This window comes from Eurosta solidaginis, chromosome 4 (assembly GCF_040869045.1).
Source record: "Eurosta solidaginis isolate ZX-2024a chromosome 4, ASM4086904v1, whole genome shotgun sequence".
Lineage (NCBI taxonomy): Eukaryota > Metazoa > Arthropoda > Insecta > Diptera > Tephritidae > Eurosta > Eurosta solidaginis.
Genome location: NC_090322.1, coordinates 173,384,507 through 173,409,896, shown reverse-complemented (window position 1 = coordinate 173,409,896; position 25,390 = coordinate 173,384,507). Strand labels below are relative to the sequence as shown.

The window sequence follows — 25,390 nt, the reverse complement described above, 5'->3', positions numbered from 1 at the left end:
AATACTCATTAACACCTTTCATTTGATATCCATATCGTACAAACAAATTCTAGAGTCACCCATGGTCCACCTTATGGCGATATTTCGAAAAGGCATCCACCCATAGAACTAAGGCCCACTCTCTTTTAAAATACTCATTAACACCTTTCATTTGATACCCATATCGTACAAACAAATTCTAGAGTCACCCCTGGTCCACCTTTATGGCGATATCTCGAAAAGGCATCCACCCATAGAACTAAGGCCCACTCTCTTTTAAAATACTCATTAACACCTTTCACTTGATACCCGTATCGTACAAGCACATTCTAGATCACCCCTGGTCCACCTTTATGGCGATATCTCGAAAAGGCGGCCACCAATCTTGGCAGACATACTGTTCGTGGTATTAATATATTAATAAATTAGCGGTACCCGACAGATGATGTCCTGGGTCGCCCTTTTAAAGCCCTCATTAATACCTTTCATTTGATACCCATATCGTACAAACCAATTCTAGAGGCACCCCTGGTCCACCTTTATGGCGATATTTCGAAAGGCGTTCACCTATCGAACTAAGGCCCACACCCTTTCAAAATACTCATTAGCACCTTTCATTTGATACCCATATCGTACAAACAAATTCTAGAGTCACCCCCTGTTCCACCTTTATGGCGGTATCTCGAAAAGGCGTCCACCCATAGAACTAAGGCCCACTCTCTTTTAAAATACTCATTAACACCTTTCATTTGATACCCATTACGTACAAGCACATTTTAGAGTCACCCCTGATCCACCTTTATGGCGATATCTCGAAAAGGCGGCCACCAATCTTGGCTGGAACTCTGTTCGTGGTATAACATATATAAACAAATTAGCGGTACCCGACAGATGATTTCCTGGGTCGCCCTTTTAAAGCCCTCATTAATACCTTTCATTTGATACCCATATCGTACAAACCAATTCTAGAGGCACCCCTGGTCCACCTTTATGGCGATATTTCGAAAGGCGTTCACCTATCGAACTAAGGCCCACGCCCTTTCAAAATACTCATTAACACCTTTCATTTGATACCCATATCGTACAAACAAATTCTAGAGTCATCCCTGGTCCACCTTTATGGCGATATCTCGAAAAGGCATCTACCAATAGAACTAAGGCCCACTCTCTTTTAAAATACTCATTAACACCTTTCATTTGATACCCATAACGTACAAGCACATTTTAGAGTCACCCCTGGTCCACCTTTATGGCGATATCTCGAAAAGGCGGCCACCAATCTTGGCAGGAACACTGTTCGTGGTATTACTTATATAAATAAATTAGCGGTATCCGACAGATGATGTCCTGGGTCGCCCTTTTAAAGCCCTCATTAATACCTTTCATTTGGTACCCATATCGTACAAACAAATTCTAGAGTCACCCCTGGTCCACCTTTATGGCGATATTTCGAAAGGCGAATAGAAGTAGCAAATTTGCCAGTCAAACAAACCACCGCTGTATAGCTAAATGGTTAACGCAGCGTGCCTAAAGCGTACTGATGATGAAGGTTTAGCACCCTTCGAAATGGATCTATCTGCGCAGCTATGGCAGGTTGTCTGAAAATTTGTCTACTTACTATTCCAAAAACAAAATACCATTTTTCAAATTTAGAAAAATTAAAAAATAACAATAATTATCATTAGAAAAAAAGTATTGTTCTAGCGTTGAGCTCGAATCGAACCTTGAATCATTTATCAATAATCCGATAAAAAAAAACAATTATTATTATTATTATTACTATTGATAGGTCTGGAAGCACTGCGACTTTTGTGCAGATTTATTGTGCAAGACCTTTCAGCCTAATTTTGCATCTGGAGGCTCTTGATGTAGCTAAGTACCTCCTCAGGCGTTTTACTCCATATAACATAGGGATTGAGATAGTCTCTACCTAGCTAGAGCGACGCATTCGCAGAGAATGTGAACCGGTGTTTCATTATCCAGCTCATAGAAACGACAAATTTGGGTATCAGATAGATTTAATTTACTTAGGTGATATCGTAGACCGCAGTGTCCCGTGTAGTACCCAGTAAGAGTTCTTAGGTCCTGCCTGCTTAGGTTAATGAGTTCAGCTGATACTTTCGGTGCCGGAAGTATAAGCAGTTTGGCCTGCCTTTGCCCTGGGCAATCAATCCAGTGACGTCTGAATTGTTTAGTTTCCCTGGTGTGTGCTTTTGTGAGTCCACAAAAGGGCTCTGGCCCATAGAATGCTGACGTAGCACCCTGCTTTGCTAGGTAATCTGCATGTTCATTACCTTCTTGTCCCTGGTGTCCGGGAACCCATCCCAACAAAACCTTGTTTTTGGCTCGCAGGGCATTAAGGATTTCAGTGCATTAATCCACTAGCTTGGATGTAACTGTGTAGGCGCGCAGTGCCGCTTGGGTGTCCGACATAATATAGATGCTCTTCGATGTTGAGCGTCTCCGCAGACATTCTCTACCACAGATCTCTATTGCATGAATTTCTGCCTCAAATATGGTGAGGTATCATCCCATTGGTATCGATTTTTTGAAGCTTGGCCCATAGTTGCCAGCTCCCGTTCTTCCGTCATCGAATTTCGATTCATCCGTGTACCAGACCTCTGAGTCAGGGACGTTATAAGGATTTCCTATTTCCCAGTGGGTCCTGTCCACAATGGACACTTCAAAGTTCCGTGACATTCTGAGCTTAGGGGACATTACGTCACACAGTTTTAATGAGGGTTTTCCTATGAATTTTCTTATTACTTTCATATGCCCTATCATATTTCCTTCCTTCTATTCAGAAATATTTGGAAGTCTTAGTGCACCTAGTATTGCCTCTTTCTCTATCAGAATAGGGAAGGAAGGTATTCCCACTAAAGCACTAAGTGCGTCAGCAGGGGCGGTTCTCATCGCATCCGTTATGCCAACGCAAACTAATCGATGCAGTTTGCTTAGTTTAGCCGTTGCCGTTCTTTGCGTGGTCTTCTGCCACCAAACTAGGGAAGCATAGGTGACTATTGGCCTTACAACAGTATTAAATGTCCAATATACCATTTTTGGACAAATCCCCCATGTTTTGCCGTAGAGACGAGTACAGGCGAAGAAAGCTCTTGTTGCTTTCAGATTCATTTTCATACATGGTGATTTTCCCTCATTTTGTCTACAAAGCTCTCAGCTGAGTATGTAATGTTCGGTTACACCCGAACTTAGCCTTCCTTGCTTGTTTCATAACAAATTAAATAGATTTCAAGGCGAGTCTTTACCAGATTTACCAGATATAACCAGATAGGTGCTTTTATTTGAAGCGATTTAAACTCGCTTTATATATTTCTAAAGAAACCGTGTTAAGCACATAAGATTTAGGAATATGTGAACGATGAATAGACGTTGGCTGAGCGACTATTGCAGTCATCAGCAGCCAACTTCAGTCAACATTATATTTTAATAGCTAATTTATACGAAAGGAAAAAGAGCTGAATTTTATATTAAACATAAACTGAATTTGAACATGTACCTTATTTATAATTACCGTAACTAAGTTACATATATATAAATATGTACATTGAACCTTTTTATACATTACTATTTGATGTATAGCTATTATATTTAAGACTCATGAATTGTGTTAAGTCCATGAATTATATCTATATTTACATCTATTATAGTATAACAGTTCACACTTCGCCGCTCTGGCAACCCCATCCGTGAGTTGACAGATCGGGTTTGTGTACATATGTACATACATATGTTTTTGTTGACATTTTCTTTTGCTTTATATTATTATTCATTCGAAATTTTATATCCACTCGGTGTGTCAGCAAATTTGTGAATTTTACCTGTTAAAAAGTAATAAACCTCTCGTATAAAAGAAAATAGTTTTTTTACCACTTCAAAGTGCCCCGCTTTATTTATTTTGAGAACTTCTAATTTCGGTTCGGAGTTGTATATATTGGAATCTCGGTTCCTCGGTCAACAGTGCCATATTAAGTACTTTTGTCAGCATAAATTTCGCAGTACATTTACGACTTTAGAGCCACCTTTGCTGAACCCGCTGCAAAAAACCAGAACGCCACTATACCACCATCACATCATCGCCACCATCACCACATCATCGTCATCATCACCACATCATCTCCGCACCAGCCACATCCTCTAACCAGGTAAAACAACATCCCCTTAAGCAGTGGTCCTTCGACGCCACTACCGGAACCAGCGGCACAAAAGGTTATCATTTGGTAACTGTGAGTATTAAATGAGATTTTAATACACCCCTAAACAGTGGAAAAATATATAAAATTGGAAAAAGTAAGGCAATTTTCATTTTCGAGGAAGAGAATTTCCCGCCAAAAATCCTCATTTCCCACCAAAATTGCACATACCATTCGTATATATACATATATATATATATATATACATATAGCAATAACCCCATATTGCACAACTCAATACGGTACATGTGCAAAGCAAAATAAGAAAAAATCATTAGTTAGCTACAGTGGACACACTCGCTAAAACTACCCCTTAAATTTTAATTGCGACAAATCTCTAAATATTTTGAAAATTTTTTCATTTTAAATTAAAATATTTCTAGTCGGCAATTAAATATATTGCAAATTTCTCATTTTCCCCCACTTGAATAAATATTCAACAAATATTTTGCCTTACTTGCGTTCACACATCTATACAAACGCATACACAAAATTAATTACACAAATAAGCGGCAATACAAAATCTCATACAGTGGTACAAGAGCGGTTCAGTGCGTACACTAGCGTTTAAAAAATATAGCTCTCTTCTGTAAAGCTAAAATTTTCCCCAGTAATTTAGTATTTCACTCTGTATCCCCATTTATACAGTCCACAAGAATATCGATAGAGAAATTAAGATAATTACTCATATTTACATATATATATATTTGTATTTTTCCCACGTATATTTAACCCTCACGCATATATACACATTAAATACAGTGCACCGCGACACAGTGGTCAACTTTGTCTCGTTATACCCTCAAATTTCAAATTAATTAAAACCTCTTTACTTCTGAAATTTGTCCCCCTCTCTCTATTGGGTTTTCATATACTCAAACCCCTCAAATAAATTTAACTAAAAAACTTTTTTTTTTGTTTTGAAAATTATTCTCTCTTGCTATTTAACGTGAATATAAACGTAACTCCCTCACACATAGTTAAAGGCAAATAAATACTCTCTCTTCAAAAAAAAAAAGTTTCTCTCTCTTAGTTAAATTTTATTAATTCTCAACTCTAAGCGTCATAAAACAAAGCTCAAAAATGAGTGACGATGAAACCAAACAAAGTGGCTCCAAAACTCAAGGAGTTAAAAGGTTTAAACTCTCGTCTGCCCCCAAAAAATTTACATCCGAAACGGACAATTTCATGGAATATTGTGCTCGGTTTAGGTCGATGTCTCTCCAAGACAACACTGAGACTTCTCTCAACATAAAAAACTCGAATATAGAAAAATTCTGGAATCGAGTCCAACACGTCTTCGATAAAATTGTCGGAACCCCAGATCACGAACTGCCCGAAGATTTTCCAACGTCTGCTAATAGCAAATACAGGTCCTGTCTAATAGCGTATGAAGACACGAAAGCCCAGATCGAAGACCAGCTTCAGTTGCTTAAACAAGCAAATGCAACCTCGCCCCCTACCGTCACACCAGGTCCATCAGACAACTCCGGTATTTCGCTAAAAATCTCTCCTTGCGATACCGAAATATTTTATGGTGTTTATGAAAAATGGCCCTCATTTCGGGAAATGTTCACAGCCGTTTCCATTAACCATCCCAAACTCTCCCAAGCGCAAAAATTGTATCACCTCAGATACAAAACCCAAGGAAAGGCAGCTCAAATAGTCAACCAATTTCCCTTGACTGATGACAACTTTGCCTTAGCGTGGGAAGCCCTAAAATCTCGATACGAGAACAGACGAGTTCTCGTAGATAATCAAATACGGGCTCTGATGAATTTAAAAACGATCACCACGGAAAACAGTGAAGACATTCAGAGGTTGCAATCGTCGGTAAATAATTGCCTTCAAATTCTCGCCACGCAACAAGTCTCTACAGATAACTGGGACCCCATGTTTATTTATCTCGTGACCTCTAAACTCCCTGAAAATACAGTCACGTTATGGGAGCAGTCTCTGACTTCAAGAAGAGAACTTCCTAACTGGGCCCAAATGGACCAGTTCCTCATAACTCGATATGAAGTCGTAGAGCGAGTCGATCAATGGCGACCAAATAAATTTAAAGCCATCCCCCAAACTAGGCCATCATTTAAGCCCCAGCAGACGCATCCCTTTCAAAATAGATCGACCTCCCACACCCAGCCTCATATGACAGAGCAGCGGACAATGTACAAGTGCGCTATGTGTAAAACCTCATCTCACCCCCTTATAAGTTGCTTCAAATTTAAGAAGCTGTCGACCTCTGATCGCAGAAGGTTTGTGAGAGAAAACAATATGTGTTTCAATTGCCTCTCTCAGTCACACATATTGAAAGACTGTTCCAGTACTCAAACTTGCAATCAATGTCAAGATCGGCACAACTCAGTTCTTCACGAAGACACATCTCAAGTGCCGAAAGACAACCTTCATGATTGCAAAAGACAGCCTCACAATCCACGACCACGACGACAGTCTCACCCGGTAATACTCATGATCAAGCCAATGTCCTAGATGAAAGCCCTTCATGCTCGCATAAAAGCCAAGTCCAATCGTTTTATTCCGAAAACGATTGTGAAATAATTTTACCCACGGCTATCGCACCCGTAGAGCATAGGGGAGATTGGAGGAAGTTCCCACCAAACCCCAAATAACCCCAGAAGACGAGTTTTGCGAGAATTTCTACGCAGCCACAACCTCACGAGATGATAACGGTCGTTACATCGTAAGGCTGCCGTTTAAACCCAGCTTCCCAGTGTCAATCTCGCTATCCCACTCTCGGTCTCCAGCTCTAAGCCAGTTTCTTGGAATGGAGAGAAGCCTGCAGAAGAATGGGGATCTAAAGACTCAATATAATAGTATCCTAGAAGAATACCTCACCTTCGATCATATGGAGGAAACCGGCTCCTATGAAAAATTTGACGGAAGTAAATGCGTCTCATTTTATCTTCCCCATCACGCAGTTATTAAGCCCGAGAAAAAGACATCAAAGGTGCGGGTCGTGTTTAACGCCTCAAAGAAGTTGGCATCTGGACATGCGCTCAACGACGTTCTTTATACCGGCCCTACCCTCCAACCCGATCTGAAGCTTCTGATTGTCAAGTGGCGGACATACCAGTTTGTTTTTAACGGAGACGTAGAAAAAATGTATCGTCAAATCATAATGCATGAAGACGACAGAGACTATCAGAGAATCGTCTTTCGCTCATCGCCGAGCGACCCCATAAAAGACTATCGTCTGAAAACCGTCACATTCGGTGTGAACTGTGCCCCCTACCTCGCCATACGTACTCTTCACCAACTGGCCAAAGATGTAGAAGAAACTTTCCCCAAAGCCGTCCCTGTTTTGACGAAAGAAACATATGTAGATGACATTCTCTCTGGCAGCCATGAAATTCTCTCTGCTGAAACATCTCTCTCCCAAGTCATCCAAGTGTTAGCGTCAGCAGGATTTCCATTACGGAAAATAACGGCCAATCACCCCAGTATTATAAAAAATATTAAAGAAGAGGACTTGCTGGACACCAATCTTTTGGAATTCGAGAAAGCATGCCAAAACTCTCGGCATACAGTGGAACGCCCTAACCGACACGTTTTCGTACCCCTCTCGTCCGCTAGTACGAAACGACAAATTCTCTCCTCGGTCGCAAAACTTTTTGACCCCGCAGGGTGGCTTACGCCGATTACGATTCAGGCCAAGATTTTACTCCAGGAGTTATGGATAGACGGAACCGGCTGAGACGAACCAGTGAAGCCCCTCCGCTTCATTAAATGGACGCAGCTCGCAAAAAATTTACCCAACATCTCAAATATAAAGATACCTCGATGGGTTGACTACATCCCGAACCAGCAGGTTGAACTGCATGGTTTCTGCGATGCGTCAGAAAAGGCATATTGCGCCACGATATATCTGCGAACAACCCATGGTGCCACCACGTCGTCCCACCTTCTGGTCGCTAAAGGCAAGGTTGCCCCTCTTCGCACTACAAGTCTTCCAAGACTAGAACTATGTGCAGCTCTACTCCTTGCCCGACTAATCGCCGTCGTACAATCCCATTTCGATCTCTCTCTTAAAAATCTTTACATGTGGTCTGACTCGAAAATTGTGTTAGCATGGCTCGAAAAGCCTCCCCACGCTTGGAAAACTTTCGTATCCAATCGAACAGCTGAAATTATGGATCTCGTCGGAAGCGCCTCCTGGAAGCATGTAGGCAGTCGCGACAATCCAGCAGATATGGGCACAAGAGGATGCAAACCCATGGACTTGGAAAATTCTTCGCTGTGGTGGAATGGCCCTGCGTGGCTGACCCAGCCCCCCGAAGGCTGGCCAAAACCATCTATCCGCAGCATCAACCCGCCTGAAATGCTCCGAGTCGAAGCACTACACTCAGCTGAAGATGACTCTGATGTATTGGATCGATTTTCCTCTTTCTCTCGCGCCCTCAGGGTCATGGCATAGGCCTTCAGGTTCATTAATAATCTCAAGGACCGAATTCGAGGCCTTAAACCCGCTTACACTCCCTCTCTGTCTCATGAAGATATCCGCAAAACGAAAAATAAACTTGTGACGTTAACGCAAACCCGATATTTTCCTCGCGAAAGAGCATGCTTGGAAAATGCAAAACCAATTGATAAAAGAAGCTCTCTACTAACCCTCAACCCATACCTCGATGAAAACGGGCTCCTCAGGGTTCATGGTAGATTAGTTCATTCGACGTTGACTTACAATGAAAAACATCCCGTTATTATCCCAGAAAAATCTAGATTCGCTGTCCTCTATATACAGTACCTCCACGAATTTCTTCTCCACGCCGAAATACGTCTAATGCAGCAATGCCTCAGACAGGATCTCTATATTCCACGACTCAAACCCCTCATCAAGAGATGCATCCATCAGTGCAAAACTTGTACCCTCCACAAGCAGCAAATGCGATCACAAATCATGGCGGCCTTGCCCCCGGAACGATGCACATACGATCCGCCTTTTACCACTACCGGTGTCAACTTTGCTGGGCCTTTTCAAATAAAAGCCTCCTTGCTAAGGTCTCACACCTTACTGAGAGGCTTCGTGGCCGTTTTTGTCTGTTTCGTGACAAAAGCTGTCCACCTTGAGCTGTGCTCGGACTTAACAATCAATGCCTTTCTCGCAGCATTTGCTCGCTTCGTCGGACGTCGTGGATATCCTGCCACAATGATGAGTGACAACGGCAAAACCTTTATTGGAGCTAAAAGAGCGACCGAAAAGGAGTTCGTTGACTTCATGAAAACTGCCTCTCAAGAAGTTATCGCAAAATACTCTCCCCAGGGCATCAGTTGGAAATTCATTCCGCCCGGAGCTCCCCACATTGGCGGCTTGTGGGAGTCTGCAGTGAAGAGTTTCAAACTGCACTTCAAGAGGACTGCAGGAGCCCACAAGTTCACCTTTGAAGAATTTACCACCCTCTTGGTAAGAATAGAAGCCGTATTGAACTCTCGTCCTATCTCACCTTTATCCCAGGATCCCACCGAGTTTACCGCGCTGGCCCCCGGCCACTTTCTCAGAGGTAGCCCCCTCCTCGCTATCCCTGAAGTGGATCACGCGGATTTATCTCTTATAAACCGATGGGACAGAGTAAAAAGCTTACATCATCAATTCAGCAAAAGGTGGAAGGAAGACTACCTAAAGGATCTCCAGAAAAGGCAGAAGTGGAAAAATCCACAACCCGAACCCAAGGTCGGTGAGTGTGTCTGCATTCACGACGACTCACTTCCACCTACTGAATGGCGCCTTGGACGTATTGAAAAAATATATCCAGGTACTGACGGCCATATACGTGTTGTTGACGTTCGTACGCAAACCGGCACCCTCACACGACCACTTGTTAAGCTCTGTTTCCTCCCTCAGACTGAAAGCCCACCATCTCGGTCAAACCCGGAGAATTCGCAGCTGCTCTCAAACCACCTCTGACCACTCTTACCACATCACCGTCAATAATATGTCGTATTTCGCAACATAATGCCAGCTGAAACTCCCCGTACCAGTATTTCTCTCCACTAAAATACTTTTACAACTGTAATTACAGATCGCTATGGAGATCGTTGCTCCCAACCGCGCCAATGAATCACGCAGCTCGACACTAATAACGGATTACCGACGGTGCCGCATATGCACCCGTCAGCACGCTCTTCGGAACTGCGTCATATTTAAAAAGATGAAACCACCCCAGAGATGGATGCTTGCACGAGCCCATAAGTTCTGCCTAAATTGCTTGGCATTATCCCACGTCACCAGCGAATGCAACTCGTATGACAGATGCCGGATCTGTCGAGCGCGACATCACTCCCTACTCCATCGGCGGGACGCTACCCCAAGCGCCCAACGCGCCATCCAGGCACCCCAGCCTGGCAGATCCGCCGTACCAACTCCGGCACACGCACGCGCCGCCCAGGCATCCCGGCCTGGTCGATCAGCCGTACCGGCACCCCCTGCCGCCACCGGGCGACACCGTTCTCGCCCGGGAAACAACATTCCCTCAGCAGCACCTAGCATCGCCCGACGCACCATACGATGCACCGCACAAGGGCTGCAGACCGCCAACGCTAGAGGAAAAGTATCCGAAATCCTCGTGCGAGATGCGTTGCGGACCCTTAAGGAACTACAGGAGGCTCTAGCCGCTGAACGCGTCTAGGGCGGGGACGATGGCTGAGCGACTATTGCAGTCATCAGCAGCCAACTTCAGTCAACATTATATTTTAATAGCTAATTTATACGAAAGGAAAAAGACATGAATTTTATATTAAACATAAACTGAATTTGAACATGTACCTTATTTATAATTACCGTAACTAAGTTACATATATATAAATATGTAAATAGAACCTTTTTATACATTACTATTTGATGTATAGCTATTATATTTAAGACTCATGAATTGTGTTAAGTCCATGAATTATATCTATATTTACATCTATTATAGTATAACGGTTCACACTTCGCCGCTCTGGCAACCCCATCCGTGAGTTGACAGATCGGGTTTGTGTACATATGTACATACATATGTTTTTGTTGACATTTTCTTTTGCTTTATATTATTATTCATTCGAAATTTTATATCCACTCGGTTTGTCAGCAAATTTGTGAATTTTACCTGTTAAAAAGTAATAAACCTCTCGTATAAAAGAAAATAGTTTCTTTACCACTTCAAAGTGCCCCACTTTATTTATTTTGAGAACTTCTAATTTCGGTTCGGAGTTGTATATATTGGAATCTCGGTTCCTCGGTCAACAGTGCCATATTAAGTACTTTTGTCAGCATAAATTTCGCAGTACATTTACGGCTTTAGAGCCACCTTTGCTGAACCCGCTGCAAAAAACCAGAACGCCACTATACCATCACCACATCACCGTCATCATCACCACATCATCGCCGCACCAGCCACATCCTCTAACCAGGTAAAACCACATCCCCTTAAGCAGACGTTTAAGTCTATAGTTAATTAATGTTGTTCTTGTAGTATTAACTGCGTTGACAGATTGACGACGCCGTCGTCATTTTGACGATTTTCAACTAGAATGACGCTTGGACGATTTTGTAATGAAAAATGACGATTTAAGCCTGCCTTCTATGTAAGATTTATTTTAAATATTCAAACACCAAGAAATATGTAGATCCAATAATGTTGATTTTAGATGGGCACTACAGTAATAAATATTGAAGTGATCAACTTAGCTCGTGAAAACGGAGTGGTGATGATATCATTGCCTCCGTATTCCACTCATAAAATGCAACCGCTAGACAGAGCATTCATGAGCCAACTCAAGACGAATTAAAGCATTTTATGAGAGAAAAGTTACTAAACTCTGATGTTTCCGAGCAAAATAATGCAACTTCGGAGACTGGAAGTACTCTTACTTCACCGACATCTAATACAAATCGAGTGACTTCACCAGAACCTGTGGCATCAACCAGTACAGGAGTCGTTTCACCATGGCAGATTTTACCATTGCCAAAGAATAGAAAGCCAGTTGCTACCGGAGGAGGAAGAAAGTCAAAAGCGACAGTATTAACAAAATCACCATATAAGAATCAGTTGGAAGAAAACATTCGGAAGATCGGGGAAAAAGTGAAGCCAAAAATTAAAAAACAAAAGGAACCTTCAAAAATCCAGCGGCGAAAGCTAGAAAAGCTGAATGTGAAGAATTAACCAGTGACTCCGAAGTAAGCGTCGTCTGCGCAGAATCGAACCAAGGGGATTTTGTTGAAATGCCTCCAGGCGGAGCAATTTCCTCCTTTTGCGAAAAGTTATGGAAGGACGAAAGGAATATATATCAGAATGGAGTGTTTGTTTACAGTGCGATACGGTTTGGGCTCATAACGTCTGCATTCCCAAAAAATCCAATTTTTATTTGCGATACTTGCATAAATTGAAGTTTTTAAGCAATTTTAATATTTCCAATAACTTATTCATTTTTAATATCAACGAGCCAAGGAGGCATTTTATTTTATCATTTGAGAAGCTATTTATCTGTTATTAATAAACTTGGTAAATTTGCCACCGTGGTGTGATGGTAGCGTGCTCCGCCTATCACACCGTATGCTCTGGGTTCAACTCCCGGGCAAAGCAACACCAAATTTCAGAAATAAGATTTTTCAATTAGAAGAAAATTTTTCTAAGCGGGGTCGCCCTCGGCAGTGTCTGGCAAGCGCTCCGATTGTATTTCTGCCATGAAAAGCTCTCAGTGAAAACTCATCTGCCTTGCAGATGCCGTTCGGAGTCGGCATAAAACATGTAGGTCCCGTCCGGCCAATTTGTAGGGAAAAATCAAGAGGAGCACGACGCAAATTGGAAGAGAAGCTCGGCCTTACATCTCTTCGGAGGTTATCGCGCCTTACATTTTTTTTTTTTTTTTTTAATTTTGAAAAGAAGTTATTTAATATTTTCTTTAGTAAAACTGATCTGGTTATTATTCGGGTTAGATGGTATATTATACAAAATTAGCCTACGTTTGCGTACCATATTACTCGCCAATTTTTGGGGAAGCGGCATTTCGGGCTCACCCGAATTTCGTCTTATAAATTGTAAACTGTTGGTGGTATACAATTTTTGATAAAGTACGCTATAGATGATATTTCATAAAACAAAATGTGAAGAAAAAGAGGTGAATTGGATTTTTGGTTAGGCCAAAATTACCCAAAAACTAAATGCTATACTACAAATGCGGCAGGTCCTCTATTTTGAAGACATTTCTAAGGTTCCTCCAGAAGTTTTTTGGAAAACTAATTCTATTATCAAAACAGCTGACTCTACATACAGGTTTTTTCTAATTTATGTGCATTCATTGCAGATCTAATGTGCTTGCTACACGCTTCAGCGAATGTAGAACAAATTTTTTCTAAAATAAATTTAAACAAAAGAAAAATCTGAAACCGTCTGGAATCTGATACATTAAAAGGAAAAACCCAAGATTATTTAAAATTGAATAACTTTTCCTGTCATAATATTGAACCGCAAATAAATATGCTAAAAAAATTAACGCGAAAATGTATAACTAAGAAACTAAAATAATATAGGAGCCTCGATTCGAGCTCGAAGAAAAAAAAATTATAATTGTTAAAATGACTGAAAACAAGTACCTTTTAAGGCGTTTTTGTTATTTATAAAATAAAACGAAATGGATTGAAAACGATTTTATATGTTGTATGCGGCAACAAAAAATAACAATCAAAGACAATTTTCAGAAAAGCGCTTTTAAAGTTAAAATTGCTGAATGAAATCCGGCGATCTCATTTTGTTCTCCAGCGAATGCAGTCGTACGTCCCCTGGTAATAACCCAACTTTGTCCTAACTCAACTTTGGTTGTTATTGGTTGTTGCCATAGATATGACGATTTTTGACGATTTTTTGGGCGGCGTCTGACGACTTGGAAAAAAAATATATGGCAACGCTGAGTATTAACAGTGCTTCGCCCCATTCAATGGACACGACCACTCACAAACTGTCATCAAAATCCTCTAACGGGAGGCCAAGGAAACTGGCTGTTTCAACAGGGGCGGACCATAGGGAGATGGGTGTTAGAGGCGTAGGTTCCACATTACAATTGAAAAGAAGGTTGGTCTCATGTGGGGACACATCGCATGTACGACATACATTACGTATGTCGGGGTTGATTCTAGAAAAGTAAGAGTTTAACCTGTTACAGTATCCAGAACGAAGTAGGGCCGGGGTGACTCGTGTTTCCCTTGGCAGTGTGCTTTCTTCTTCTGCAAGGATGGGATATTGCATATTAATAACGGGGTTCACCGGGCGCGTCCTGACAAAGGCGTTTACAAATTCTGTTTAGGAGATGTTCTCTTAATCCCCGTGGAGGCGGGGCTAGATTAAGCAGTTGTTTCCTAGGATGTCGTGGTTTCTGCCACGTTCGCAAAAACTGCCTGTTCAGCATTTCGTTGTGCTTTTTAATGTTGAGCTATATGACCACACCATGTAGGTGGCATTCGGGGCTGATAAGGAGACATCCGGTAGCAGTTCTGGTATCAGCGTTTTGACAGGTCTGCATCCTTTTCCAGTATGTGTTTTTAAGACGAGGCGTCCAAACAGGTGAAGCATAGCTCATGAGCGGCCGCCCAATTGCTTTGTACGTGGTTAGTGTAGTTCCAATATTGAAATAAAAAATGAACTATTTTTATTTAATAATTAATATATTTTTAATTGAATCGTTAGTAAAAGAATTGAATTTTCACAAGAATCAAAATTTTTGAAGTAACCAAATTCAAAATTGAAAACCAAAAATACATGAATACATTTAAAAATAATAACAAAATTACAAAGTAAAATATTGAAAAGTTAAAATTATAAACAAACTCTACAATACTCCCCCTTCAAGAAAAATCAACATCAAACAAATTAAAAGTAACTCTCTTTTTAAGTGTATTGTTAGTGTTGTTTGTATCTGTTGTTTCAATTATTGCTGGTTTTAATCTGTCAATTGGAATAGTTTTAATAGTATCATTGATTTCCAATTTAAAATATTTTCCTTCTTTTTCCACAATTTTGTAAGGTCCCTCATATGGTTGCTGTAATGAGCGTTTATCTATAACTCGAACAAATGCAAATTTACAAGTTTGAAGATCTTTTGGAACATAAATTCCTGTATCACAATTTCTATGATGACTTAAATTTGATTTAATATTCCGAAAATGTTCACGCAAACTACTTAAAATTTCAGTTGATGAATTATTCTCAGCTGATGGAACAACAAGTTCCCCCGGTAAACGTACATTTTGACCAAAAACCATTTCCGCTGGTGTAGCTGAAATATCCTCTTTGTAAATAGATCGCAACCCAAGTAGTATGACAGGTAACTCGTCATACCAATTGTTTGACCCATCTCTACCCACTATAGTAACTTTTAGCTGCCTATGAAACCTTTCAACCATACCATTTCCTTGAGGGTGGTAAGCCGAAGTAGTAATATGATGACTACCGAGTAATTTGGTTAACTCTAAAAACAATTTTGATGTGAATTGGCTACCTTGGTCGGTGGTTATTTTCAATGGAACTCCAAAACGAGATATATATTCTTTGAAAAATTTGTTCGCAATTGTTGACGCTGAAATATCTTTTAGAGCATATGCCTCTGGCCAACGAGTAAATCTATCAATTATTGTTAAAATAAAACGATGTCCCTTCGAAATAGGTAACGGTCCAACTATATCTAGATGTATATGCTCAAATCTATTCTTAGGAATGGGAATTTTGACAACAGGAGACTTTGTGTGACGATAAACTTTGGATTTTTGACAGTTAAGACACTCTTTTGACCAACCATTAATATCTTTAGTCATGTTAGGCCAAATATTTTTTAATTATGAGTCGCCGTGTAGCTCTTGTACCAGGATGTGCAATTCCATGCAGCATGTCAAATATCGTCTGCCGTAATTTACTCGGTACAAATGGTCTAGGTGTATCTCCAGAAACTTCACACCAAATATTGAAATTTAATATAGGTATATTAATTAACTTCAAATTTAAAAATTGTATCTTAGATATTAGTTCGTTTAAATCTCTGTCATTTTGTTATTCGCTTTGTAAAATTTTGAAATTCAGCTCTGTATTGTGTATTGCATTAACCTCGAAAGCTCTAGATAGCGTATCTGCTACAACATTGGATTCTCCTTTAATGTATTGTATGTCATCAGTAAATTGTGCTATAAACTCCAAATGTCTCGGTTGTCTGGGACTCCGTTCTGTTTTTGAATTTAAAGCTGTAGTTAAAGGTTTGTGGTCCGTAAAAACTGTAAATTGTCGTCCTTCCAAAAGATATCGAAAATGTTTTATATTTAAATAAATTGCCAATAATTCCCTATCAAATGCGCTGTACTTAATTTCGGTTGGAGAAAGTTTTTTAGAAAAAAAATGCAAGAGGTTCAATTTTGTTATTATATGTTTGTTGTATAATACCACCAATAGCCGTATTAGATGCATCTACTGTTAAAGACAATTTGGCATCTTTGTTAAAATGATTTAACAATATCGTAGATGCAAATTTATCTTTAATGCATTCAAAAGCTTCATTCGAATTCTCGTCCCATACCAAAGTTTTGTCACGTTTCTTACTTACTTTGTTAATTAGATCATAAATTTTGTTTGTAAATTCTGCTAATTTTGGAATGTATCTATGATAATAATTTCCCATACCAATAAATTTCTGTGCCTGTTTAACTGATTTTGGACGTTCGAAATTGCGAATAGCTGATACCTTTTTATCGGAAGTTCGAATACCTGTTCCAGAAATATTATGTCCTAAAAAATCTATATTTGTTACACCAAAAGTACATTTACTTGGTTTAATGTTTAAACCGTACTCTGTGAGGCGTTGAAAAAGGATACGTAAATCTTTTAAATGTTGTTCTTCGTCTGTACTTGCAATAAGTAAGTCGTCGATGTAAGCATATACAAAATCTAAGTCACCTACTATCTCATTTATGAATCGTTGAAAGGTTTGTGCAGAATTTCTAAGTCCGAAAGGCATTCTCATGAATTCAAACATACCAAAAGGAGTTGTAATAGCAGTTTTATAAATATCTTCTTCAGCCATAGGAATTTGGTGATATGCCCTAACTAAATCTAATTTTGAAAATATTTTTTTATTATGAAGGTTCATATTAAAATCTTGAATGTGAGGTAAGGGATAACGATCGGGAACAGTTACAATATTCAATCTTCTAAAATCACCACATGGACGCCAATCATTCAACTCTTTTTTAGGTACAAGGTGAAGTGGTGATGCTACTGAAGAATTTGAAGGCCGACAAATGCCTGTTTTAACTAAGAAATCAAACTCCGTTTTCGCGACTTTGTATTTAACCGGATCTAAGCGCCTGGGCTTAGAAAATGGAAGACTACCTTCTGTTACAAGTCGATGTACTGTTGTATGTTTAACAGGTTTAGTATAATCTGGCTCTGAAATAAGTGACGGAAATTCTTTTAATAATTTTGTAAATTTATTGTCAACCACAAATAATTTAGGTAATAGAATATCACAAAAGTAGGATACTGTATTAACTGAGAGATTGGTTAATGGATCTACTAAACGTTTATGTTTAATGTCTATAAGAAGACCATATTTACAAAGAAAATCAGCGCCAATTATTGGCTTGGCTATATCCGCAATCAAAAATGTAAAGGGAAATTCACGTCTTAAACCTAAATTTACGTTTAAAAGCCTTTTCCCGTAAGTGGCAATTGTTGAGCCATTAGCTGCAGTGAGAATTATGTCTGAACGTTTCGTATGAAGAAATTTAGACGCGGGTAATACCGAAATTTCTGCTCCACTATCAATTAAAAAATTTTGTTTGTTTTCTCTATCAAAAATAAATAAACGACGCGTCGAAAATTCTAAATTTCCGTTGTTCGTCGCTGCAACAACGGAAGAATTTAGTTTGTTGAATCTTTGGTTTTTGTTATAAGAACAAGGTTGTTCACAACTTCTAGCATTATTTCCAAATTTGTAGTGAAATCTACACAACCAATTTGGATTACTACGCGTGTTAGAACGATGCCTAAAAGAATTTCTATAATTATTCCTAGAATTAGAACGCGACCTAGATTGATTCCGATACACTTCTGTTTTAATTTCTGCTAACTCCAAAGAAAGTTTCTGAAAACTTTCACACATTAAAGAAGTGGTATTAACTAAATTTTCAGCAACAGAATTTTGTGCTACTAAATTCGAAACCACGTTAACCGAATATACTTCATTTTTATTTATGACTTCCCAAATATTATCAGCGAGTTTTGTCAATTCGTTTATATTAGTTGAATTGGAACTAGCTAAAATCGCACTTAAATTTTTGGGAAGTTTTCTTTTTAAGAATATTTTCACTGAAATTTGAACCGGCAAGTAAAATCAATGATCGATAAAATTCTGAGGGTATTCGATCTCCCATCTCAGAATCACTAAACATTTTATCTAGTTTTGAACTTTCAGTTAATGAATGCCTTTCTATTAAGATTTTCTTAAGTTCAGAAAACTTATTAACTTGGGGGGGGGGGGGGGGGGGGGGGGGGATTTTGAATAAAATCTAAAACCGTTAAAATTACTTCCTGTGGAAGCGCGGTAATAATATGTTCATATTTTGTGTTCTCTTGCGTTATATTTTTAGTACTAAATTGTCTTTCTGCATGGATAAACCAAGCTTCTGGACAACTAGTCCAAAATTGGGGAAGTTTAATTGATGTTGCGGAAATTTCATTTGATCTTATATTTTCGTAAGGATTCGAAATATGATCAGAAAAATTCTCATTCGGTAAATCAATTAGTGAGTCATTTAAATTGCTTGTGAGTGTAGTTTGTATGTTGTGTGTATTGTTGTGTGGGGAGTGAAACATATTAACCGTTTTGAAAAAGAAAGTTAGAGAATAAAATAGCAAATTTGACAAGGGATGACAAAAAGTCGTTCCCTGTTAGAAAATCAATAAAACAAAATTAATCTAAATCAGTAAAACAGTTATATAATTTATATTAAATAAATACTATACTGAATTGAAGGAAGAGTTCACAATTTAAAATTTTTTTAATTTTGCTACTACCTTATGGAATGTAAATAGTCCTAAATAAGTTACCAATTGAATGTAAATAAATTGGCTTAATTACTCGAGATTTAGTATCAATATGAAATTGTTTTTTTTGAGATGCAGGAAGATGAAATTGTTGCTAGTAGTATATCAGAAGTATCATTTACGTTGTGTAATTCTTACTTTATTAACAATAACGATAGCGAAAGTGACGGAAGTGTCATTGATAACATCAGAGGTTGTTAAGGTTGATATAATCAATGGTCGTTATTGCTATGAAACCAGCTCTATCTTAATTCTAGGTGCAGCAACATACACGGTATGTACGAAGACGCACACAGCTAATAGCGTTGAGAACAATAATCGTAGTGACTAATTGTGAATGAAATGTTTGTATATCACCATAAAATTTGTTGTAATATAAGCTCCTCAATGTATCTGCAACTGCATCTAGAATTTTGCTGTAATATTAGTTCTTCTATGTTAATATTAGTTCTTCTATGTTAAACCGTTATAATGCCAAGAAATTATATACGATGACCGATATGGATACGGTTATCCCACATTCAAAAAACAATTACTGCACTCGACAAAAGGCGGGATCGCCAATTGTAGTTCCAATATTGAAATAAAAAATTAACTATTTTTATTTAATAATTAATATATTTTTAATTGAGTCGTTAGTAAAATAATTGAATTTTCACAAGAATCAAAATTTTTGAAGTAACCAAATTCAAAATTGAAAACCAAAAATACATGAATACATTTAAAAATAATAACAAAATTACAAAGTAAAATATTGTAAAGTTAAAATTATAAACAAACTCTACAGTTAGCAACGATCTTTATCTTTTCCCCATGTGCTGTCGGCAAGCGACTTGAGGATTTTGTTGGGCCTTTTTACTTTATAAACAATCTCGGTTGCATGAGCCTTGAAGGTTGGAGTATTATCGAACATTACCCCTAAGATCTTTGGGTGACTGACAGTCGGTATTGTGACACCATCGACGCGTACGTCCAATATTTGCGACATCTGTTCCTTTCAAGTCGTAAACAGGGTGGTCGTAGATTTTGTCGGTGATAATGTCAAGTTGAGCGAGGTGAAGAAACCGGAAAGATCGGGGAGATAGCTGTTTATTTTAGAAACTAATTCATCAACTGAAGGGCCAGGTCCTGTATCCATAATCGTGCAGTCGTCAGCATAGGAAATGATTGTGACTTCTTCTGGTGGGGAAGGGAGTTTTGATATGTAAAAATTAAACAGAAGCGGGAATAGGACACGACCCTGTGGAACCCCCTGTTCAATTTTTCTAGGTTTATAAATTGCGTTCCTAAATTAATTAATTAATTAGCGGTCCATCTTTTTAGACAAGCGGAAAGGTGTAAGCCTTCTATGTCTTGAAGTAGCGTGCCGTGGTTGACTGTGTCAAAAGCTTCCTATTATGGGGTTTTTGCTGATTTAATCCGTAATTAACCTGAGTGTTAATGGCATTGAGCGCGGTGGTGGTGCTGTGCGTTTTACGGAAGCCATGTTGATACGTGGCTAGGAGAAGATTTTCCGTGTAATGAGGGAGGTGAACGGTTTCCAATGTCTTAGCTACTGGCGAAAGGAGTGATATCGGTCGATAAGGGTCGCCTTCGTTAGCAGTTTTGCCAGGCTTTAGTAGCGGGATTATAATTACCATTTTTCGGGAATAACGAAGGACTCCCGTGACAGGTTGAAAACATGTGTGAGGTATTTTATTCCCTCATCGCCAAGGTGTTTAAGCATTGACATTGCTATTCCGTCGGAGCCTATCAACTTGGAGGGCTTGGCCTTACGGATGGCTGCTGCAACCTCTGTGGGGGTGATGGTAATGAGTGGGACGTCGTGTTCATGTTTATGAGCTCGTCTGTTAGCAGACGTCTGGCTTTGTCTACAGAAGAATGCATTATAAATTGTCGGCAAAAGCCGCTCGCGCATTTCTTCGAATCAGATAAAGTTTTATCACCGAAAGCTATAAATACTTTATCATTGTGGTTAGTTGGGTTAGGCAAGGATCACAATTTACAAACACCCGAAGAGAGGGTGCAGTTCTTTAGATGCTCCTCCCATTTGGTACGTTTATATTCATTTACCAGCCGCATGATATCCAAATTTAAACTCCTAATAAGGGGGTCTTCTAGGGTTGAGGTGTCTCGCAAGGTCATGTTCTCTTGCTAAGTTTGCGGCTTCGCCGAGAAATGCGGTATGATTTCAGGTTTTCTACCGGCCAGGATGAATGGTGCAGAAGCTGAAGCGATGACCTTGCGGAGCGCACGTTCGCCCTGCCGGACATCGGTCGGAATGGGAAGAGCAGCAAAAGATTGGTTTGTAAAGGTTGTGTAGACTTCCCATTTGCCTTTTTTAAATTAAAGAAATAAAAATTAAAATAAAATTGGCAGGTCGCTCGATTGAAAGGAGTATGGGCAGGTGATCAGAAGCTAAAGTAAGGATCGATTGCATTCAACGCAATTTATGAGCCCTGCACTGACGGTTGAGATGTCAGGTGAGCTGTGGCAATACCTGCAATTCTGGTGGGGGCATCGCCGTTTATCGTGCAGAAAGTCGCATTGTCTATTTGCTCTGCTAGCTGCCTGTCTCTGCTGTCGACTGGCAAGCTGGTATGCCAGATATCGTGGTGAGCGTTGAAATCGCCAAGGATAAGACGGTTTTCGCCACAGAGTAGCTTGCTAATATCAGGGCGATAGCCACTTGCACAGCAGGTGGATGGGGGAATATAGATGTTAATTATTTCTAGGTAAACATCGCCTGAACGGATGGTTATGTCTTGACTTTCTAATTATCCCTGCGGCTGATGTTAGGCTGAAATAGATTATATATAAGTGATGAGTCATAAATGCAAGGGCACCACCATTACCCCTTGCGCGATCTTGCCAGGGCTGTCGTCAAACTGGGAGTTAGAGACGGATGGAGGCGCCTTGCAGGATATAGGCTTTGTCGAGTGTGCCGTCCGATTGCTGCTGATGTGCCTGATGTCAATGAGTTGGCACTAGTGTTTTGGCAGCAAGGTGCAACGAATGTGCCGGTCGGACGATTTCCGTTTGTAAGTTCAGATCATCTATAAAGGTGGCATAGGCCAAGGCATGACTGCATTGGACCGATGCCACGCAGAACCGCAGACTGGTACCGGGGTAAGGTTCAATACCTTCCCGGAGCAGGAGGGTATGGAGCAGTCTAGCTGCAAGGAGCTGCTCCGAGGATGACAATTTGTGGAAGGGACCCAACAAATTAAATGGGGTTACACTGAAATGACAGCCCTTGGTCGGGAAAAAAATTCCGAGTCGCTCCGGTAAGAATAACCAGCTGTCGTGGAAAGCTAATTAATGTCTTATTATCATTTAACAAAAGATGTTAATTAAAGCCTATATATTTAGCTGAAGTACGCATAAATGCCTTAAATTTGTTGATTTGGTAGATCAGAAGCTGTTTGTTTAACTGAAAAAAAAGGTCAATATACCTCACCGAGTCTATACCAGTTATACCAGATATAACCACATATAACCAGATATAACAAATCATTTTTAATTGAAATTTCAGCAAATATGCGCATGTGTCTTGTGTAAACACTTTCGAATGTGTGATTTGACTTCCACCCAAAAAATTCTACAAGCTTTAAAATGTATAAATAGTGCCCACAAAACTTGTCTAGCTTTACTTAATACTTCACAAGCCGCGGAGAAAGTACAAAATAAAAATGAATTTAAGAAATCACTTCACGCTCCTATTTGTGGTGTTCATCTGCCCTTTCACCTTTTCGAAATCGCATTTTCGCGTTTATAATGGCAAAGCGTCGTTTATAGAGGATCATTCGTATTTGGTAGCATTATTTAATAGAGGCGATTATTATTGCGTTGGCTCGTTAGTCACTCCGCAAGTTGTAATTACAGCTGAAATATGCCTGGGAAATATTAAACCATCCAAAATCACCGTTGTAGCCGGAACAACCAATCTAAATGAAAGGGTAGAAGAACGCATTGGGCTGGAAAAAAAGTTTATAGGTAATTCTGGTTCCGGTCCACCCGATATTGATATTGCTGCGCTTAAACTGGATGCATGCTTTACGACTCCTACAATATCAACAATAGGTCCTTGCGATTATGGAAAAATCAAAAACATGAAAGTTGCTGGATGGGGTGCAAGTAAACATTATTACAACCCTACATATCAACTTCAAAGTACTAAAGTTTTTATAGTAGAAAAGGCTTATTGTCACGAGCGTTTAGAGAAAACTTTGTCAGAATCCATGATTTGTGCTGAAGGTGACAACACTGGTTTGTGCTATAAAGATACTGGAGCACCGGGCGTTGTGAATGGACAACTTTGTGCGGTGGCATCATCTGGGGTGGATCCTGAACTTTGTTTTGGCTCATCATCGATTGGTGAAGGGCACCCACGATATCCGCATATATTTACCGCTGCAAATACGACACAAATTCGAAATTTTATAATAGAGGCGATGCATATGTAATTGGAAGGTGTTGCTATAAATTGACTATTTAGTGGAATATAAACCTATCTTGGCTGAACGCCCCATTTCGGAAGTTTCCTGAGGGTGGTGATATTCCACTCAGCAATCGAAACAGCAATATTTTTTCTTTTTGTATTATCTCTAAATATATATTTGTGATTGAAATTTAATAAACATTTTTGGTTGTATTCAATGAAAGTGTGACGCATGCAAATGCCTTAGGTAAGTGGATTAAAATTTAGTCATAACCAAGGTTCAGAAAAATTAAGCTACAGAGCACTTTTTCCGTCACAGCTTTATGACGCCCTTGGGGTAGATTTTTTTACGTCAATATTTATTTCTATAATTATCTAGTATATATTTATAAAAGGTCAGTTAGGTCATTTAAGTACAAAGATAATAGAACCGGTCTTAAAAAGCAGCCTTAGCGAACACCGCGATTAACAGGGTAAGGCTCCAACAGATTGCCATCAAACAGAGCTTTCCAAGACGTATTAGCTTAGAATAATCTTAAAATTTCAATCATATGAGTTGAAAGACCATAGGGGGCTGGTTTATAAAGACCACGTTGCGGTAAATCGTATCAAAAGCACACGAGAAATCTACAAAAAAGGCAAAAGTTCTTATCTACCGTCTAATAGCCTCTGCGAAGAATGGACTGAGGCTCACTTAAAATATTATTAAAATCGTTCCAAACATTTATGCGACCAAGTAAAAACCCAAAAAAGATTTTATATAAGTAATGTCTATCAGAGACAAACCTCTGCAATTTGTAGTATCGTTAGGGCCACCTTTCTTAAAGTGGGCAATCAAGATGGAGGAACTGAAACAGGAAGGAATATGCTTTCTGAAGTAAATGAAATTTAGAAGCACCCGCGGTTCATTGAAAAACCATTGGGGAGCAAATTTGAGCTTCTTTGCATCAATAATCAATTGGAGTTCCCTGCAACAGGAGCATCAAGGGAAGGGGTTTGAATGCTGGGGCATTGCCAGTGCACGCACGAATCTATATTATTACAGCATAGGAGTTCTTTGAAATGAAGATAGAAGCCACTGATCTTAAGGTTACAACTTACTTTACAACGGACCTTTTTAAGTGAGTTTGCTAGCCACCACCAGTCACTTGAATTCCTAACGCTATTAAGCTGTTCAATTTTCTTACATCGCCACTCTAATTTCTTCCTGTTAAAGAGCTTAACATATTTTTTACGAGAGTGAGGTACTTAATCCTATGGCAATTTCTTTTCCTCCTTCTCAGCATATTTAAAGCGTTCATTAACTTCTTGCGTAAGTTTGAGCACTGGCTATCAAACCACGCATTTTTTCGGTGAGAAATGGCCTCAGAGTATATATATTCGCTATTGGAGGATCTAGTAATGTTCATTTTATTCGCGTTATGTGGTTTCCATGAAAGTGTGGAAGAAAGTACATGTCCATCGGACGGCCGTTGAAATTAATAACAGGAGGCATGTGGTCGGAGAAGGATTTTGATTTTACATAAATAACTTGTATATACCTCAGCAGCTGGATTTTGATTACCCAACAAACATGAAAAAAATATTTCTCACACCTAAAAGAAATATATATCTAGTTCTGAAGTTGATATGCAACATCATTCTCTAATCGCTATCCAACCTTTTAGAAATTTTTTAAAAAT

At 39.4% G+C, this 25,390-nt stretch overlaps 1 protein-coding gene and 1 long non-coding RNA gene across 8 annotated transcripts in view; one reads left to right on the top strand and one right to left on the bottom strand.

The window, feature by feature from the left end:
• Window positions 1-25,390, bottom strand: part of rdgA (retinal degeneration A) — a 1,310,388-nt gene that overhangs the window by 745,967 nt on the left and 539,031 nt on the right. The window lies entirely within an intron of this gene.
• Window positions 4,053-13,846, top strand: LOC137250647 (uncharacterized). Of its 2 annotated transcripts, none has more exons than XR_010953029.1 (3): window positions 4,053-4,223; window positions 10,229-11,597; window positions 11,660-13,846. It is a non-coding gene; the product is annotated as an uncharacterized lncRNA (long non-coding RNA). The 2 variants fall into 2 exon arrangements; XR_010953028.1 differs by lacking the exon at window positions 4,053-4,223 and having other exon boundaries at window positions 8,655-11,597; window positions 11,660-11,771; window positions 11,835-13,846.